The 14,219-nt window shown below is 35.9% G+C and overlaps 1 protein-coding gene across 10 annotated transcripts in view; it reads right to left on the reverse strand.

Moving 5' to 3' along the window:
* Positions 1-14,219, reverse strand: part of MRPL14 (mitochondrial ribosomal protein L14) — a 34,138-nt gene that overhangs the window by 13,762 nt on the left and 6,157 nt on the right. For 2 of the 10 annotated variants that reach the window (XM_056818312.1, XM_056818314.1), the window contains exon 2: positions 5,595-5,671. The exons of 5 other annotated variants lie outside the window; for them this stretch is intronic. The gene's annotated coding sequence lies outside the window, so the exon portion shown is untranslated. Of the gene's footprint in view, positions 1-1,511; positions 1,592-5,594; positions 5,672-14,219 lie in introns of all 10 variants that reach the window. 3 more of the 10 variants (XM_056818315.1, XM_056818316.1, XM_056818313.1) reach the window with 2 other exon arrangements.

Genomic DNA, 14,219 nt, shown 5'->3' on the forward strand with positions numbered 1-14,219 from the left:
TAGAATCAATACTGTGTACTAGTTCCAAGACAGAAGAGCAGTAAGGACTAGGCAATAGGGGTTAAGTGACTTGCCCAGGGTCACACAGCTAAGAAGTGTCTGAGGCCACATTTGAACCTAGGACTTCCTGTCTCTAGGCCTACTGAGTCACTTAGCTGCCAAAAAAAACAAATAAATAACCCCCCCCAAATTTAATTAATTAATTAGTAAATAAAAGAAATAAAGAAAAACAAACAGACAGGACTAGGCTTGTGTCTAGTCACATGAGCCACCAACAATCTTCAAAACAAAATGAAATACAGGGAGAGCAGAACAAAATGGCCTTTCCAAAGACCATCTTCTGTACCAACTGACCTGATGACCCCCAGAAACCTTGGCCCAGCTGCCTCAGAGCATTCACCCATTATAGCAACCTTCATCACGTGCACCAATGGTGGTTCTTCTTCCTTCCTCTTCTAAGTCATTGTTTAGGTTTGAGAAGAAAGGAAATACTGACAAGTGTCCAAAAGACACAGTCACAGGCCTGCTTTACCACCAGAAAATCCCTCCACTGACAGAGAATTCAAGAATTTAGGTGACTAGACATCCATGTTTCTACTGCTACAGCATTTACACATAACTTCTTTCTTCCCACAAGTTCAAAGCACTATGGATAAGATTTATTAATGTTGGTGGGGAAAAAATCTGTTTACCTCCATGGGGACACCTATCTGAGCATTCAATAAATATTTAGTAGGCATTATATTAACATCCACACACACACCCCATTCCTAATCTCACTTTCTTGTATACTACTTAGGGAAATAGCTTTTACAGAACCTCCCTCCCTCCCTCCCCAAAAAAGGTCTTTAGAGATCATCTATTCAACCTCCTTATTTTATGATGAGGAAACTGAGTCATGATTTCAACCAAGGTACTCTGACTCAAAGTCTCAAATTTTTACCATTCCAATTTTTTCCCCAAAGGGCCTCTAAGAAATACCTAGCCCTAGAGGGGAAAAACCCCAAGAAATCTTTATTCCAAAAGTAATTAGAATATGAAAATCAAGTGCCACCTAAAATATCTGAGTTTCTAGAATCTGAACATCTGAGAGTAGGCACACTATTGTAAAAGATTGCCACTTCACTTAGTTTAACTACCAGAACTATCATTTCTGTTTAAAATTCAAATAAGAATCTTATTCCAACTATTAAATTATTCATGTTACAGAAGTCAAACTAGTTTCCACTGTGACAGCAGACATGTATTTTGCTCATCCCAATGTTTGCATTGTCAGCTGAAATGTAGACCAAAGACCAAGGAAGAATGATCCACTTTATTCTAAAATAACTTTCTTCCTTTACATTTTTATCGTTCAAATCCATTTTGAGAACAACTCACAGGTTAGTTCTGTGGCAAGAAAAGGATGGGGCTTCTTTTAACCAAAAATTATAATAGAAACAAATTATGCATAGACTTCTTTAAAAAAAATCTTGAAACATGGTCTGATGCAGATCATGTACAACATTTACCAGAGTGTTGTGATAATTTCTCAGTTGACCTGTTTTGAAGCACTCACTCACAAGCCCCTGCAGCAAACCCACATGAAAACCTGGAAGGAAGGGTAGAAAGCAACTACTTAATGTCTCCTCAGAGAGATTTAGGGTTAATAAATCACCACCCACATTTCTTTCTGTAGAGCACTGCAACATTCTTCATTCAGTTGTCCAACACTTCAAATGAATACTCAAGATATTTACATTTAGCCTAAGTACTATAAATGAGCCCTTGGGATTCCCAGAAACTGGAATTTGATCAAACTGGCTTGAGGACATGACTGAGTCCACTACTTCAGACGTTTGTACAAATGAAAAACTGAGTCTCTCCCATCTCTAGCCACTTGCTAAAATCCCTCCTCCCTACTTATTCCTCTAACCCTTCCTCTCAGTCTATCTCAAACTTCTTTCAGGAAGCCTCTCCTACCACCCAAAAGGCCAGTTTTTTCTGAAAAGAAAGAATAGATGCCTCTACTTCAACATGTCCATAAAAGTTATCTTTTTAAACATTAAAATACTACTAAAATGTCACCTATTATTAATTCTTGTATCTTTTTAATAATTCAAAAAGTGAATATAAGTCACCTGATCAGATTTGAAAACTGTCCTTAGATACAACTTCAGGGATACCTACAGATTATGGTCCCTGCATCCAAATCAAACCCAATCCTATTAATTAAATGGCTCCAATTACTTCCTTCTTCAGGAGGTCAGATTTAGAAACTGAACAATCTCATGCCCTCAAAAAATCAAGTCTCTTTACTCACAATTAATAGCACAGTTAACATAGCCATCCCATAACTAAAGACACACCAGATTCTTAAATGAATCTTTCTATTGGGGAACAACATCAAGTATGGCCCACCAAACTCATAGGAGCAGATTTAGAACTGAAAAGAACCAGATGCCATCTAGTCTAGTCTAACTTCTTCATTTTACAAATGAGGAAACTGAGGCACAGACAGGTGAAAAGATTTGTTCAAGATTTATAGAGGGGAAGTCAGATTTCATATACTCAAATCCTTTAACTCCAGACCCACTATAACATTCTTCCTCTTAAACAAGAAATTACTACTTCAAGCAACAACTTATAGGGCTTTATCCAAGAAATGAATACTGCATTTGACTTTCATTTCACAATGAAGAGGCCCCATTTCCCCAAGGGAAATTCCATAGTGACTAAATTATCTTTGCATCTCAATCCATGTCTGTGTACTTGTAGACTATAAGCCCTTCTAAGAAAGTACCTGCATCCATGTGCATGAGCAGAGGGAGAAAGAGAAATGGAGGGAACAGGGTTTCCCAAGAGATTTCTCCCTGAAAATTGCAATTTGGGAGACTACAAAATTTTTCAGAATTAAATATTTGAAATATTTTAAAGAAAATGTTCATCTGTTACTATAAAACAATGTGCTCCCCCAGCACAGTTTCTAAAAATGAGAAAATGGGAAAATTTCTGTATAAAGCCTGTATATTGTCAGGACAGTATAATTCTAACACACTGTGATCACTTGGTACAAACATTAGCATGCAACTCTAAAACACAAGAGCAAGATAGATGTAATTCTGCTTCAAAGAGCATGGCTATTTTCACAGAAGAATGAAGGGCAGCTAAGTGGCTCAGGGATAGAGAGCAAGGCCTGAGTTGGGAAGACTTGGGTTCAAATTTGGCTCGAGATCCTTCCTAGCTCTGTGACCCTAGACAAGTCACTTAAACCCCAATTGCCTAGCCCTTATCACGCTTTGGTCTTGGAATTGATACTTACATAAATTTTAAGACAGAAGGTAAGGGTTAAAAAAAAAGAGAGAGAGAGAGAGAAGGAAGAGAGACTTAGGGGCTTTTTGCTTGTATGCTTCCTATAAATAAAGAAGCCTATTTTTTTGATCAAGAGATTCAGTGGAAAAAGCAGGGGCCCTGCCAATTAGGCCTCAAAGGACTATGAGTTGAGAAAACAGTAGCAATAGTATCTAAGTATTCCTAGAGAGATTAGGAAAAAGTAGTTTAATATCCTGCTTGTTCAAAAGGCTCAGGAAAGATTAAGTCTAAAGATTTTAGAGATGAAGGTTAGAAACTAGTTGCTGAAGAGTTATAAAGAAACTGAAAATATTCAAACAAATATTACATATATTTCCACTTTCCCATAAAAATTTCTACAAAAATTTTCAGAGTAGGGCAGGGAGGGGACAATGGCAAGAAGGAACAAAAAAAATTTTCTTAAGACTTAAAAATATTTTAAAATTTTACATCTCACCCAAAGCAATTCTGAGGTTATCATCTCGGACTCATCAGACTTATAACAGCTACTCCATAGGATTTATAAGGAAAGTCCTTTATAAACTGTAAACTGGTATCTATATGAAAGAAGTATTATCACAACAATGGTGGACTCAATCCAAGAGTAAGCCTACACTACCTGAGAAACATTTTTTGACCTAAAATCCAACAAGACTCATTACAAAGCTTTTACTAAGTGCCAGGATCCATGCTAAAATCTTGAGGATACAAAGAAAGGCAAAAGGCTGTTCCTTAGTTTTTGTACAAATAAAACCAATGTAACCAAAATTAGAAGGGAAATAACAAACTGGGAAAAAATCTTCATAACAAAAATCTCTGACAAAGGTCTAATTACTCAAATTTACAAAGAGCTAAATCAATTGTACAAAAAATCAAGCCATTCTCCAATTGATAAATGGGCAAGGGACATGAATGGGCAATTTTCAGTCAAAGAAATCAAAACCATTAATAAGCACATGAAAAAGTGTTCTAAATCTCTTATAATCAGAGAAATGCAAATCAAAACAACTCTGAGGTATCACCTCACACCTAGCAGATTGGCTAACATGACAGCAAAGAAAAGTAATGAATGCTGTTACAATCTCATCCAGGAGGTGGGAAAGTTTTCCTAGGGGGCATGGCACCTCTAGATGGCTCTCAAGAAAGGAGTATTACCCAGGTAGCCTAGTGGCTTCCGGATGTTTTTTTCTATTTATAACTCTTCAACTTACTCTACCCCTCCACCAGAATGATCTAGATTCTTGGTGATGTTTTAGACCCAAAAGGTTTTCTTGAATTAGCTGCTATACTACTGTTTTTTAAAAAGCTGTTTTCTTATTGAAAATTAATGTGTCCTGAGTTGATCCATGTATTTGTCAACACCCTCCTCAGGGGGACTGTATAATTGTCATAAATTTTTAGTTTTATAAAAGTTTTTATTGTTTTAAAGTAATTTTAGGATAAGCTTTAGGATTTAGGATTATTTAGGATAAGATAAAAATTTAGGATAAGAAACTTGCTACCTCCCAAGAATCCAGGAAGTGAACTGCTTAGAGAAGATGCCATGGATATGCCTGCAGAAACCTCACACTGCACCGAAAGATCCAGAATGAACTTTGGGATGTAGTAAAATTGAACTGTAGGGAGCTGAATGCATTTTAAATGTACACTTTTATGCCAAAGGGGACTGCCCTTTAATTGGCTTTTTGTCAATGCACCTAGCAATCATTGGTTTTGTTCTTTTCCTTTTTGTCCTAAAATTATTGCAATATTATGTTTACATAATTCTTTGGGGAGACTAGTCTCCCAAAGGATGCCGGGGGATTGTGTAATTAGAATCTATTACCCTAAAAAATAACTATGATTCCCAGCACCCCACTCTCTTCCTGTCGTTATGTGCTGACATAGACAGGATATAAATTCTGTGGAGTTCTGTCTCTCACTCTCTTGTCTTCCTGTCATGGCTTTTGGTGGAGTGGGCTTTTTGAGCAAGTAGAAAAACTTAGTCACATGGTTCTATTTTGTTAGATAATAAACTTTATAAAATACAATACTTGAAATATTGGACATTAACTTAAATCCTACATTACAAAATTATAAACACTAACAAAGTAATAATAATAACAGTTAACACTTATATAGCACCTACCACGTGCCAAGCACTATGCTGAGCACTTTACAATTATATTTCATTTAAATCTGACAATAATCCTGGGAGGTAGATGCTATTATTATCTTTATTTATAGATGAGGAAAGTGAAACAAATAGAAGTTAAGTGACATACACAATATCTAAGGTCAAATCTGAACTCAGGTCTTCCTTCCTTCAGGTCCAACACTCTATTCACTTAGTTTTGTAAGTCTAACAGAAACAAACAAATTGGAAAAATATGGATTTGAACACATTGCTGGAGAAACTACAGTTAAAAGATTTATAGTATCTTCTAAGTGAGACTACAAAAAATATATACATATTTCACATTGAACTCACACAAAAAGTAACCATGTTTTAGGCCACAGAGATATTGTGAACAAACATAAAAAGGCAGAAATAGAACACATATTCTTTACAGAACAATAAAAATAGCCATACATTTTGGAGCCATACACAGAAGTAAAGACCCAAATTGAGATTTAACAATGAAATACTAAATAATGAGGAGGGTCAAATAAATCATAGGAACAATTAATAATTATGTAAAAAAAATGGTAATGATGAAACAATATGCCAAAATTTCAAGGATGCTGAAAAAACAGTCCTGAGGGGATAAATCATATCCCTATAAAATATACACTAACCATATAGAAAAAGAGAAGATGAATATGAACTAAATATGTAGGGGGGGGGGGGGAAGCCAACAGATAAGCCTGAAGGCCAAAGGAGGAGATACTAAAAATTAGAGAATTGATAAACTGGAAACAAAACAAAACAAAACAAAAAAACCATCAAAACAATAAATAAAACTAAATGCTAGTTCTTTGAAAAGACTAATAAAATGGATACACCTGTAGTTAATCTGTTTAAAAAGAGGGCAGAAAATCAAATCAATAAAATAGTAAATGAGCTAGGTGAAATCACAACAAAATCAAAAGAAAATTGTCTGACTCTTTATGACCCGTATGGGGGTTTTCTTGCCAAAGATGCTGGAGTGATTTGCCATTTCCTTCTTTAGCTTGTTTTCTGGATGAGGAAACTGAGGCAAGCAGGGTGAAATAACTTGACCAGGGGCACACAGCTATTAACTATCTGACACGAGATTTGAACTCTGAAAGAAGAGTCTTCCTGATGGCTGGCTTCCCACTCTGATTTACTACACTACCTTGAATGCAGTTACATACTAACAAAACTGAGAAAACAAAAGAAATAGAGGAACATTTTCAAAGATATAAACTACTCAAGCTATCAAGAACCCTAAAGACCCATAATCAGATCTCAGAAAAGAAAATTAATCTAGTCATAAAAGAACTACTAAAGAAAGAAACTTCTGGTCCTGAGAGATTCACAGAAAAACTTTATTAAACATATTTAAAGAACAATCAATACCCATACTTTACAAATTTCAGGAAAAAACTGGGAAAGTACCCTACCTGAATCCTTTTAAGAGACAAATATTATCCAAATACCTAAACTAGGAAAAACTAAAACACTGAAGGAAGGCTATAGAACAATATCCTTAATGAATAGTGTCTCAAAAATCATAAACAAAAATCTGTCAAATAGACTACAGTCTGCTCCAAAAAATCATTCTTTTTGATCAAGTGGGATTTATATGAAGGATACAACTCTGGCTCAACATTAGAAAAATAATCAACATAATTAAGTTATATCACACACTAAAATATCCCAAAGCACGGATCATCTCAATGGATACCAAAAAAAAAAAAAGATTAAGTACATACTCTTCTATGCTAAAAACTCAACGAATTAAAGGCATAGAGAAACCTTTTTTTTTTTAATCTCTCTAAAAGCAAAAGCAAGCATTATATGCATCAAGGATACCATAGAACCTTATCCAATAAATACAGGACTGAAAAAAATATATACAGGAGTAAGGCAAGGATGTCCACTTCCCACTCTTATTTGATATGACACTGGAAATATTAGCAACAGAAATAATATAAGAGAAAGGAATTAGAGACATTACGATTGGTAAAATAAAATAAAACTGTATTTCCTGATGATATGATTTAATATTTGGAAAATACTGACAGGCTACAAAATAAACCATCCTAAACTCAGGCATCAAGAGGTAAAGTTAAAGAGGGACCTTACCTCCAATGAAGAGGAAATTAAGGCAATCATTAAAAACTACTTTGCCCAATTATATGGCAATAAATATACCAATCTAGGCGATATGGATGAATATTTACAAAAATATAAATTGCCTAGACTAACAGAAGAAGAAATAGAATTCTTAAATAATCCCATATCAGAAAATGAAATCCAACAGGCCATCAAAGAACTCCCTAAGAAAAAATCCCCAGGGCCTGATGGATTCACAAGTGAATTCTATCAAACATTCAAAGAACAGCTAATCCCAATACTATACAAACTATTTGACATAATAAGCATAGAGGGAGTTCTACCAAATTCCTTTTATGACACAAACATGGTACTGATTCCAAAGCCAGGCAGGTCAAAAACAGAGAAAGAAAACTATAGACCAATCTCCCTAATGAATATAGATGCAAAAATCTTAAATAGGATACTAGCAAAAAGACTCCAGCAAGTCATCACAAGGGTTATCCACTATGATCAGGCAGGATTCATACCAGGAATGCAGGGCTGGTTCAATATTAGGAAAACCATCCACATAATTGACCATATCAACAAACCAACAAAAATCACATGATTATTTCAATAGATACAGAAAAAGCCTTTGATAAAATACAACACCCATTCCTATTAAAAACAGTAGAGAGCATAGGAATAGAAGGGTCATTCCTAAAAATAATAAACAGTATATATCTCAAACCATCAGCTAATATCATCTGCAATGGGGATAAACTAGATGCATTCTCAATAAGATCAGGAGTGAAACAAGGATGCCCATTATCACCTCTACTATTTAACATTGTACTAGAAACACTAGCAGTAGCAATTAGAGAAGAAAAAGAAATTAAAGGCATTAAAATAGGCAAGGAGAAGACCAAGTTATCGCTCTTTGCGGATGATATGCTGGTCTATTTAAAGAATCCTAGAGAATCAACCAAAAAGCTAGTTGAAATAATCAACAACTTTAGCAAAGTAGCAGGATACAAAATAAACCCACATAATTCATCAGCATTTCTATATATTTCCAACACATTTCAGCAGCAAGAACTAGAAAGAGAAATCCCATTCAAAATCATCTTAGACAAAATAAAATACTTATGAATCTATCTGCCAAGAGAAACACAGGAACTATATGCACACAACTACAAAACACTCTCCACACAACTAAAACTAGACTTAAGCAATTGGAAAAACATTAACTGCTCATGGGTAGGACGAGCCAATATAATAAAAATGACCATCTTACCCATATTTATTTATCTATTTAGTGCTATACCCATTGAACTTCCAAAAAAAAATTTTGCTGATTTAGAAAAAATCATAACAAAGTTCATTTGGAAGAACAAAGGATCAAGGATATCCAGGGAAATAATGAAAAAAAAAATACAAAGGAAGGTGGCCTTGCAGTCCCAGATCTCAAACTATATTATAAAGCAGTGGTCATCAAAACAATATGGTACTGGCTAAGAGACAGAAAGGAGGATCAGTGGAATAGACTTGGGGTAAGTGACCTCAGCAAGACAGTATATGACAAACCCAAAGACCCCAGCTTCTGGGACAAAAACCCACTATTTGACAAAAACTGCTGGGAAAACTGGAAGACAGTGTGGAAGAGATTAGGTTTGGATCAACACCTCACACCCTACACCAAGATAAACTCAGAATGGGTGAATGACTTGAACATAAAGAAGGAAACTCTAAGTAAATTAGGTGAACACAGAATAGTATACATGTCAGACCTTTGGGAAGGGAAAGATTTTAAAACCAAGCAAGACATAGAAAGAGTCATAAAATGTAAAATCAATAATTTTGATTACATCAAATTAAAAAGGTTTTGTACAAACAAAACCAATGTAACCAAAATTAGAAGGGAAGCAACAAATTGGGAAACAATCTTCATAACAAAAACCTCAGACAAAGGTCTAATTACTCAAATTTATAAAGAGCTAAAGCAATTGTACAAAAAAATCAAGACATTCTCCAGTTGATAAATGAGCAAGGGACATGAATAGGCGGTTTTCAGCCAAAGAAATCAATACTATTAATAAGCACATGAAAAAGTGTTCTAAATCCCCGATAATCAGAGAAATGCAAATCAAAACAACTCTGAGGTATCACCTCACACCTAGAAGATTGGTTAACATGACAGTGAAGGAAAGTAATGAATGCTGGAGGGGATGTGGCAAAGTTGGGACATTAATTCATTGCTGGTGGAGTTATGAATTGATCCAACCATTCTGGAGGGCAATTTGGAACTATGCCCAAAGGGCGATAAAAGACTGTCTACCCTTTGATCCAGCCATAGCACTGCTGGGTTTGTACCCCAGAGACAATAATTAAAAAGACTTGTACAAGAATATTCGTAGCTGTGCTTTTTGTGGTGGTCAAAAATTGGAAAATGAGGGGATGCCGTTCAATTGGGGAATGGCTGAACAAATTGTGGTATATGTTGATGGAATACTATTGTGCTAAAAGGAATAATAAAGTGGAGGAATTCCATGGAGACTGGAACGACCTTCAGGAAGTGATGCAGAGTGAGAGGAGCAGAACCAAAAAAACATTGTACACAGAGACTGATACACTGTGGTACAATCGAAGGTAATGGATTTCTCCATTAGTCTCAATGCAATGTCCCTGAACAACCTGCAGGGACCAAGGAGAAAAAAATCACTACCCACAAGCAGAGGACAAACAGTGGGAGTAAAAACACCTAGGAAGGACAACAGCTTGACTACAGGGGTGGAGGGGATATGATTGAGGAGAGACTCTGAAGGAAAACCCTACTATGGAAACCAATAGCAGGGAAAGGGGCTCAAGTTGAGGACACATGTGACACCCAGAGGAATCATGCATCGCCAACGGGAGGGGTGGGGGGGAGGAGGGGAGGAAAATTTAAAAAAGGTGATCTTTGTTTCTAATGAATAAAGTTTGAAAATGACCAAATAAAATAATGATTAAAAAGAAGAAAAAAAAAGAGGTGAAGTTACTTGGCTATTAACATAGCTATTAAGTATCTGAAGATGGGTTTGAAGTTAGGTCTTCCTGATTCCCAAGTCTTAGTACTCTGTGCACTCATACCAAGGAAGCCCTCTAAAAGGTGCTAGGCACACTTGACCTGTTTGGGTTTATTTTTTCACATGCAAAATGAATGGCAGGAATGATTGCTAATGTCTTTTCTAGCACTACAATCCAAGTTTACACATTCTCATTCGGGTAAAATTCCCCAAACTATATAAAAATTGGAGAATTATAAGTAGGTACCAACAGTAGAGATGACTCTAAAGTAAATACTTAATCTCTAAGCTGCTTTTGCAGTATATTTCCATACCAAGTAATTTGGAAGCAAGTTAAACTTACTTCAGATGATCTATATAATAGTTCATTTGTCAAAAAATGTGAATTTAGTGGGGCACTAGATGGCTCAGTGGATGGAGAGCCAGGCCCAGAGATGGGAGGTCCTGGGTTCAAATCTGATCATTTCCTAGCTATATGATCCTGGGCAAGTCACTTAACTCCCATTGCCCAGCTCTTATTGCTCTCTGCCTTGGAACCCATTACACAGTTGTAATTCTAATAAGGTGAGGGTCTCAAAAAAATGTGAGTTTGCACAGAAGAATAAGTCAGATGGTATTTCCTTTAAGGAGTTCTGGAAATGTGACTTCTGTGCCCAGGGCATTTGTTAAAAGCACTTCCTAGTCTACATTAGAATATGAAACAACTCTCATGTTCCCAAACAATATGAAATAAATTTTTTCAATACAAGAATTACTTTTTCATCTTAGTTAATTAGTGGAAGACTACATATAGTATGTAGGAATCAATAGCAAGAATTCCCCAACTGAGTTAGCCTGTAGTCAAAAGATGATTAACTGTCCCACTGATCCTCTAACTTCAGGAATTTACCCAGGTTAGATAAGACAACACAGTCTGCCCCATCTCACCCTCCTGATTTTAAGCTAAAGATTCTTAGATTTTTCCTACATACTCTAGATACTCAAAGACTTCAGGAAGCACTGTAGGTCAGAACAGCTGTACTGAGCATGCTATTTTCAATACACTGGCAATAAGAATGGAAAATAGGACATAAGGAATTCACATCTCTCCTGTTTAATGGAAAACTGGAATAATTATATCATTGAAAGCCAACCAAGAAAACTGTCCAAAGATATCCCTATATGTGTGTCTTAGTGTAACAAAGTTCTTTCCATAGAGTCCACATACAAAGACTTTGCAAGCATAGGGCTTTCCAGTATAAAAGGTAATGTCAGTAATACCTTCGGGTTTCTACCACCTCAAGTAACCTTTTTCCAATATATGGGTAGTCATAAAATTAATGGGGATAGGGGAAGAAAAGAGAAGAGAGTTAGGAAATTCCCAAAGATTAAGATGCTCTATCCCCTCTTCCCAAGGAAGAGAAATATATTAATAGACCCTGATAGGCCTAGAAAGAAAGCAAGTGCCCAAACTCATAGGCATTGGTGATTTACAGGTAAAGATTTTTCTCCCCTAAGCAGATTATTTTAATTTCAAAATCAAGTCTGGTCATCCATTTAGTGGTCATCCAGGTGTTCCCAATACATACTGGCAGATCCCTAACTAACCTACTTAAGATCAATGGAAATGAACTTAAAATTCACTTTAAAAAACTTTTTTTTAAATTTCAAGTTCTTCCTAATAATGATGTGAAAATGCTGCTTTTGGCAATGACAAATAATTTATTTAGACACAAACCCACACAATTGGTATGAAATAAACACTCTTGTTTTTTGTAAAATAGTTCTTTACAGGACACAGACACATTCTTATTTGAAGAAAAGCCTCAAGAGAGAAAAAAAGTTGTGGTTCCCAACAAACATCCCTACCATTTCGAGCTATGCAATCCACTATCACAAGCTAGCTGGACAAAAGGTGAAGTTACAACTGATGGGTCTCCCAGACATTGTATTAGTTTTCTCATAGCATCAGCAAACAATCCCAATTCCAATTATCTGTAAACAAACTCTTTATTACACACTCAGCCTCCAAATGTACTTTTTTTCTTCAAAAATGTGAAAAGAAGTCTCCTTTAGCCCATACACACACTGAGGGGAGGAGAAAAATATGATGCAGAAAGAACACTGAATTTGGATCTTTGTTCTGAATTCTACATCTGTTGGCCTACCTATCCAACCTTAAACAAGTCATTATATCTGGTTTGTTTGTTTTTTCCTCTCTTTAACATTATTTTTTTTATATTTTTAATTCCAAATTCTCCCTCTAGCACTCCCTCCCACTTAGAAGGCAAGTGATGATATCCATTACTCATATGAAATTATGCAAAATGGACCAATTTCTTTATCTATTAAATGAGGGAGGTTAAGCTAAATGATTTCTAAGGTCCATCCCATTTAGCTCTTGACCCTATGGTTTACAATTAGTTGAAAAAATACTTTTTACTTAACATGATCTTCAAAGGAAAAATGAAACACCTATGGGCAAGGTATCATATTTTCAGGGTTTTAATCCTTTTAGCTATACCTGCAGTATCACATATTTCAAACCAAGTCAGGATGCATGCTTCAACAAAGGATATTCCTTTTGCAAAGTCTCATGAAGTTCTTAGATTTAAGAGCTTAAAGGGAGCCTTAGAGGTCAAATCAAAATCTATTTAATAAATGCATCCCGAAGACTTGAAATGACTTAACCAAGACAGCTGGTAGTAGATTCAAACCTAGGCCCACTTTTTGTAAATATATGTCTATCCACAGCTCCCAAATGAAGTACCTTTCCTTTTCTTGAAGTCGGGAGTCAGAAAATTCTAGTAATCATAGCTATCATGGAATATTCTACAATCCTCCACAGCTAGAATACCTTCCTTTCTGACCTCTGACTCACAGATCTCTCTCACTTCCTTAAAGACCCAGCTTGGGCACCCTCTTCTACACCAATGCTTTCCTGATCTCTCCCCAACTGTAAATGCCCTCCTTCCCTAACTACCTTAACTAGTTTGCACTTAATTCTTTTTTTTTTTTTAAGTTTTATCTTCTGTCTTAGAATCAGTACTAAACATTGGTTCCAAGCCAGAAGAGCAGCAAGGGCTAAACAATGGGGGTTGTGATTTGCCATGATCAGAGTTAATAAGTGTCCAAGGCCACATTTGAACCCCAGACCTCCCAACTCTAGGCCTGGCTTTCCATCCACAGAGCTGCCTCCCTCCCCAAGTATTTATTCTTTATACTTAATTATGTACATGTCTCCCCAAACAGAATAAATTTCGCTGAAAGGGGCTATTTCATTCTTTACCTTTATGTCCCTAAATATTCCCGGACTTAATTATTCAATCAATATTGGATTGATTCTCAATGAGCCAGAAGACCCAATGTGTGATTCTATCATGCTTCTCCATCTGGCTTTTTGGTTTCCTCTTGGAAAAAAAAGGAAAAAAAGATCCAACACTTTACAGTGCTTGGTTTTCATTGTCCTTCTTTGAAATTTAAAAAAGTGAATGTTAAAATTATTATAGTGGAGAATGGGACGGTGAAGGTTGTGAATTTCATTTATTTACACCAGTCTTGTCTCTCAATCCCACATATTTGCCCTCACCTAAAACCAAGCTGTACTTGTAAATTAACAAAAAGTCTTATAGTGGCCTTTA

Source organism: Monodelphis domestica, chromosome 2 (assembly GCF_027887165.1).
Source record: "Monodelphis domestica isolate mMonDom1 chromosome 2, mMonDom1.pri, whole genome shotgun sequence".
Taxonomy (NCBI): domain Eukaryota; kingdom Metazoa; phylum Chordata; class Mammalia; order Didelphimorphia; family Didelphidae; genus Monodelphis; species Monodelphis domestica.